This window comes from Trachymyrmex cornetzi, unplaced genomic scaffold (genome assembly GCF_001594075.2).
Source record: "Trachymyrmex cornetzi isolate Tcor2-1 unplaced genomic scaffold, Tcor1.1 scaffold92, whole genome shotgun sequence".
Lineage (NCBI taxonomy): Eukaryota > Metazoa > Arthropoda > Insecta > Hymenoptera > Formicidae > Trachymyrmex > Trachymyrmex cornetzi.
The window spans coordinates 1,192,490-1,199,934 of record NW_017300267.1 but is presented as its reverse complement, the minus strand read 5'-3'; positions in this window follow the sequence as shown (position 1 = coordinate 1,199,934).

Genomic DNA, 7,445 nt, shown 5'->3' with positions numbered 1-7,445 from the left:
TACTTTGATTAAAGTATTCATTCATCTTCCCTTCGAAACAAATCAATTTTGGAGACGAAAAACGGCAGGAATTAAGTTTAACACCTAATATTATGCGATAATTATATATAATATAATTAATATAAAATAATCACGTTTTATTACATACTATATGATAAAAGTAATTCTGTCGAAAGATTAAACGTGCATTTTGATATCAACCGATTCAAACGTCGACTTTCATTCGATAATCTTCCAATCGTACATCTCGCGAGATTTACTTTCATCGTATGACTACCGTACGATCCAGCACCGTAATGTAAATTCGATTGACTCCATCGACACGATGAATTCCATTACAAGTATTGTGTTCGGAATGTCCACCCACCGTCTTGTTCAGCGAATACTACCCGGAGTGACAACGAATGCCATTGATAATGATTGATCACGCGAGTTCAGATAGAATCACGGGAGAAAAGTAGACTTTAGATGCTCTATGGGTTTCGAGTGGATTTCGTTACGGATGCATCGCTCTATTCTTTCCTAAGACAGTTTTGCTGGTCATCTCGGTCATCCTAGCGTTTTCATCGTCATGATTCTAGATGTACAGGTGTTTTACGAAACTACAACTTCCATACAGAAAATATTTTTCACAAACAGTTAAAAACACGATATTTTGAGAAATTCAAGTCAAGATCAGAATTATCAAGATTAAAATTATTCGTGTTCGTTGTGTCCCTCAACATTTATAGAATTAAAATATATTTTTGTATTACTGTATTAATGATGCTGTTTTAATGATATTCGATTGATTGAAATGATATACAAGTAGTACAAAAAGAATAAATTCTAATATAAAATAAATAAGATCGTTGAAAGATACTAAAAGAAAAACTGATTATTGATCAGTGAATTGAAGAGAAAATTAAGAGTTACTATATATACTATTTATTTCTTCTATATATACTATTTATGTCTTTACATACATTATTGTAGCTAAATATGCAATAAAACTGTACATTTTTACAAAAGTAAGGTTTAACCGAATTAAAAAAATTATATGAATAAGTTTCTCGCGTCAAGTTGAGATTGTCAGGCACCGACTCCCGATACGCTTGCAGATAATTTGATTGTGCCAGCCATTGGCGAGTTTCTAAGCGGTACCCCGCGGAGGCCCAATCCTACGGTCCATTCACGTAATTCTGCAGCGTAATACTCGCGGGACGCGAGATACTGATCGCGTACGACCAATAAGAAATTGATTCCACGCAGTCACCAACCTCAGCGTCATCGCCTTACTACGAATTTCTGCCCGGTGTCAAAATATAGGTACAGGCGATGGTACCGTATCTGCCCAGCAACCACGGAGATTTTTCGTAGATCACGATTTAACGGTCACATGACTTTTCGAAATAAATATAATATCGATTGTATAGTTCTTACAGTCTATTTTTAATGTAAGTTACATAATAAATATCAAAATATACTAGTATTTCAATTATAATTCAAATTAGTTCGACAAGAAATCAATTAAGAGAAATAATCCTATTTTCGGTCAAAGCGGATCTTAACGCTTAAATATTTCAGTGTGAATTTATATAAATACATGTCCAATTTTACAAATTGCACGCTGAAATCTTTTTCAGTGTCTTGAAATACAATCATGAACAAAACAAGAGTAATATCACATATTTATCACATTTATTAATATCCTTGCAAGATGTTTGTTATAGCATTAATATTATGAAATTGCTTGTCAATTTATAATATGTAATATTACTAATCTCGTATATATATATAAATACAAATTAACGTTGAAATATTTAAGCATTAAGATCCTCTTTGACCAAAACTTGAATTATTTAAATATTTCAATTGAAGCTTGCTGTAATAGTAGATTAATTCACATTTGTAAAAATGGAGTAAATGAACTGTAAAGTTTTAAAGTGATGGGAAAAATATACGAAAAGGACTTTTGCTGAAGTATCTAAAAATTTAGCTAAATGCAGATTTGAAAATAACTTTGTTCAAAAAAAAAAAAGATTATGCAGGACGCTCGATAGCTTGAATGTCAAAACTTTTTGTAGCACTCGAATCATGTTTGAAATTTCTACATAATTATATTGATAGTCCAACAAAATTATTTTCAAATCTGTAGTATCTATTACAGCTAAATTAAAATTCAACTATATTATGGGGCTTGCTGCTGCAACAGTCAGCTAGCTTATAAAACAGTCGAACATGCATTAATATTGATATTTTTCCCATTATTTTAACTTTAAAGTTTATTTACTTCTTTTTTATAAAATGTGGATTAGCCCACTGTTGCAGCAAGCCTTCCAATTGATTGTAAACTTGCAAAATAGATATATCCTTTTTCCTTTCCGTCACATCGAAGAAAGCGCGTAGAACATAAAATTGTTATGGGACGGAAAGTCAATGCCGTTGTCGATCTTAATAATAGCGATTCTGTTACAATCGAGAACCATAAGTCGCGTAACACGAGTAGCATGGTGGACGATAGAATCTCGGGCAGCAGAAATGGGTGTCTTTGATAGGGTGGTAGTTCGTGTTCCCACATTTATTATCCTGGAAGTCAGACCGGGACTAACGAGGTTTTGATCATTCGCGTCGGTGCGAGGTCCATTCAGACGGTTCCTCTTTGCACCGATCGGCCATTCGAGACCTACCTGCTACATCGACTCCTTCTGCCCTATTCACCGTCAGTATTGTACGAAAAATCCAGCGTTACGTCGGACGTGTAAAAGATTTCCTTGTGCGAAGGAAGGAAATCGGGTTCCTTCGCTTTTTCTTCCTACTCCTTCCTGTAGTGTGTGAATCATTCTTAAGGTGACGCATCCGTGGCGTGAGGTACACACGTGGCTAAAATCAGCTTATACTGTAATTCGTTAAATGTCGCAATGCTTCCGGAAGCGATCAATATATTGAATAAAACTATTCTTTATTCGTGAACTGAATTCTAGTTGACGTAACATGTTCTCTCTCTATATTAATAACAAGGATGTATGCTACAACTTCCCCTATCCTAATCACAAATTGCAATGTTATAAAAAAATATCAGAACTATTATTGTTATTAATTCATTATCTGATGTGTGAGTACTTCAGTTTACATTCAATTATTGCATTATTTTTTGAAAGTGATTGTATAACGATTGATATATACGGTTTAATATATGTGTTGACCTAGAAAACAATCTTAATAAAGTTATCACATAAAAAGACAATACATATGATAGTAATAATATAATTGTTTCCTCTCTCTTTTTTTTATACTAATTAGAAAAGACTAGGTGATATAACATGAAAAAACTTGAGAAAGCTTTCGTATTATATAAATTGCAGGGTTGATAAAGACTAATGTTTTTTTTTTAAGAATAAAACATATTATGTTTCTTCTTGAATATGTTTTTAATGCTTCAAATATGCTTTGAACAGTACTATAAAAAAACATATTTAAAACATATTAAAAACATCAATTAAGCATATTTTAAACTGTTTAAAACACGTTTAAAACGTTTTTTTTACCAACCCTGATAAATTGTATAAATAATTTATTTTACCTCTCACACACGTTTTACTTACATCATTCTACCATCTATCTTTTTGTCCATCCATAACCATTCCGCTTTCCTTTCCTTTGTTTTAACTGTCTATCTTTCTTATTCTATTATCACCTTATTCACAGGCGTATTATCAAAATATATAGCTGAAATAACAGCTGAAATTTACGGTAGAACTTGATGGATCAGTCGGTTATCAATACATCATTCTTCAGAAAATGCTTTTACCGCGGTGTGTACCAGAGTCTTTGGAAAAGAATTGTTAATTTTTCACTGTCATTTTAACTGTGCTGAAAATAATACACGTGAAATCTATTAAATTTCTCGAATATTGCACTGCATCGATAATAATCTGATCTTTGATAAAACATTAGATACGTATATTGTAGATACTGATGCTCAATCAGATTCATATTACAGGAGATTACCAAGGACGATAGTTTTCACAGTCTTCCCGTGGTAATTTCGAGGTCATCGCGAAAGAGTAAGAAGAAAAAGAGCAGGATCACCGAGAGGGTCGAATGCGATAGATCGGATCCATTTTGCAGGGTACCATCTAGATTTCCCGAGGGAATCTCTCGCGGTGAAGGGATGAAAAGGAAGGAGACACGGTCGTGACGCGCTCGAAGGGTGAAGAAGACGGGGCTTTTTTTTTCCCCCCCCCCCCCTCTCTCTCTCTCTCTCGCTTTCTTCTTCGATCTCCCTCGTCTACGTCACGTCTCGCTTCAGCTATGAGCGACAGTGTAGGGTTTCCGGGAGCCCCAGGGACCGGTAATCCGAGATTCACTTTGTGCATAAGGACCCGCGTGTGCTGCACGTAGAACACGCGGCCGTTCCATGACGTACGCGTTGCGTTACTGACGCGCGCTCGCCACGCACTATATTTGGATCGAATCCGCAATGGATCGGTGTCGATACGACTTATGTTAGAATACATCGCTTTCGTTCTGATTTTAATGCTGCAATAGATCACTAATCTCTCGGTGTTGCTATTTTTCGAGTTTCTCGTAATGAAGGTTCCTATTCTGTAATTTTTAACGAGTGTCGGCGTCATGTTGTCGTTGCACCAGTTTTATATACATAATAAAAAAAGCTTTCCAACATCAATGTAACGACATCAACATTGTTATCAAGAGTTATAAAATAAGGACCTAAATCACATTATCAATTATAGTTTAAACTTTTTGTAAGCTAAGTGAATTATGTGAATATAAATATGTATGAATACGCAAATAATACGTATATATTTTGTAAATATTTTATAATATGCAGGCATGATACAATAAGACTAATATTCTTGAGGCTTCCACGGGTGCTTTCTATATAAAGATTATACGTTTCGCGGATTTTCTCCGTGTCCAGATCCATTCTTGGTATGCCAAGAATGGATCTAGACACGGAGAAAACCCGCGAAACGCATAATCTTTATATACAATAAGTCTCTTTTATACATCTTCAAATAATTTCATAACAAATAATTCACACATTTTATACACAGTTACGTACGTATTTATAAAATATTTATAAAATACATACGTATACAAGTATTTTGTATAAACATACAAATATAAGCATGTGTATAAAATATATGGATTATTTGTCATGGAATTATTCGAAGACGTAAAGAATCTTGTTGTACTGATTGTATCATATCTTCACCTTTTGAACTCTGATATAGAATATCTTCTGTTTTAAAAAAATATTCTACAATAATCTCAGTTATAACGGGTTATAATGAATAATTTGTCATGCAGACATTTGTAACGAGATGCTGCATGAAATTATACATTACAAAGTAAAAGATAGTTTGTAAATCTCAAAGAGGTAGTAAAAAAGAGATCTTCGAAATGAGCAACGAATACGATCGTTGCTCGTAAATAAGTATAAGCTTGGCTAATCGAATAGGCAGAACAACTGGAGCCACGTGCCGACCGACGCAACGCCGGTGGCAAATACCACTGCGTTGTTAGCCCAGTTAGTCAACATCGGCACCTCGGATGTTAAGCCGACCCGTTGTAACAGTGACTAACCCACCCCTGCCATCCCCTTTTCCTGTCGATCGTGCACACGGATCACCCGTCCGGTGGAACATCGCCAATTGTTTCCTGTCTAAAGATAACAGAATGCGAACTGAAATAACTTTTTTGTTTATGATAAAATTAAAATAAAATAACATATAAGAGTATCTAAATATTGTCTCTTATATTTCAATTTTAATATTAATATAAATTAATTAACATTCGTGTAATGAAAATCATACAACAAAGTTACCTTTGAATCAAATCTTTCAATTTGCAACTATTAATTAATATAGCAAAATGTTATGTGATAATTCTATATTTTCTGAACATATTAATTATAACAAAGATCTTTCGTTTACAATACTACAAATACTCATACGCACGAAAATAACCATTTTTGTTAGAACATCTAAATATTTAGCTAGATATCGACCTAAAAATAATTTTGTTAGATCGTCAAAATAATGATGTAGAACGCTCAAGTTGGTTTCTAGAATGGCAAGACTTTTAGCAGCATTCTTCATTATATTTAAACGTTCTACATAATAATTTTAATAGTTTAACAAAATATTATTTTGAGATCTATATCTGTAGCTACATTTTTAGATACTTTAGTGAAATCGTTCTTTCCATGCACATCATATATATCTATTAAATTACCGTGACGTGCTATGTATCGCAATTGGAACTGTATGTAATACTTTTTTTTTCGCGAAGGCAATACATGTTTACATCCCTCCGGGATGTATACCTACATCCTCGGTCAAGTCACGTCGGCCGTTCGATTTCTCATTGATTTCCAATCTCGATAACGAGCTAGTTTTTCCCAGCCGCAAGTTCCAGCTCGCAACGAATAATGTCATTCATCTCCGGCTTAACATTTCCCGCTCGTTAATCTCATGTGTGCGGTAGATCAGCCGGACTTTTGACGTGCTATCGATCGCGGATCTCGGTAATCGAACGGCTGCCCCGGACGATTAGGGACTTCAGTAGCAACAAACTCTAGTAGTTGTTCACGGCTTAACAATCGGTAACGTTAAGCTAGTTTAAATGCCCGAGTAGCGCTCTTAACTTTTGACTTGCTCCTAAAAGGCTTTTGACAATCGTCGCTGACGTCAAGCGCTTCGGATAATTAAATGGCGTTCCATCGGAGCTAAAAGTTTTACTATTAGGTATTAATTTGCAAACTGATTTCAACCATACATTGAGATCTTTTTCCATAATTCTTTTATTTAAAATTAGAACGCTTTAACCCATGATATTTCGCACGAAATAATTCCGTCAATAATTCCACACGAAAATGACAGATAAAATTATGAGGTAATATTTTCAGTAATATTGAAGTCATTACTCTTAACAGATTCAAACAATACCGACATATTCAGATTATAGTAAAAGCTTCATCATATTCGCAGAGATAACATTTTAAATATTACGAGTATATATGGAAATAGATAAAATTGAAAAGAGAAATAAACAGAAAGATTAAAATTTAATAAAAAAAATATATACACAAAATAATATATATATATAATATATATTTTTTTCTTTGTGTAAATTTTTTTTTATGTGTAAATATAGTTAAAAAAATTAGAAAAGATTTTCCACTTATCATTGTGATTAAGCCTGGCTTATATCAAAGCTCGACACGTGACCCACTCATTATCGACCATTAATGAACTGATCTTCTCAGTCTGATAACCGCACCTCAACGCAAACCATCTCCCTGTCGTTCTTTTCATTCCCCTATGTCCAATGCTTCCGTAGATACATCCACGTCTTTATGGTCGCGTAACGGCTGGCTCTTTCCTATCTCTGGTGCCAGGAGCACTCAGTGGTGTGCGTAGGGATCGCTCGTAGGG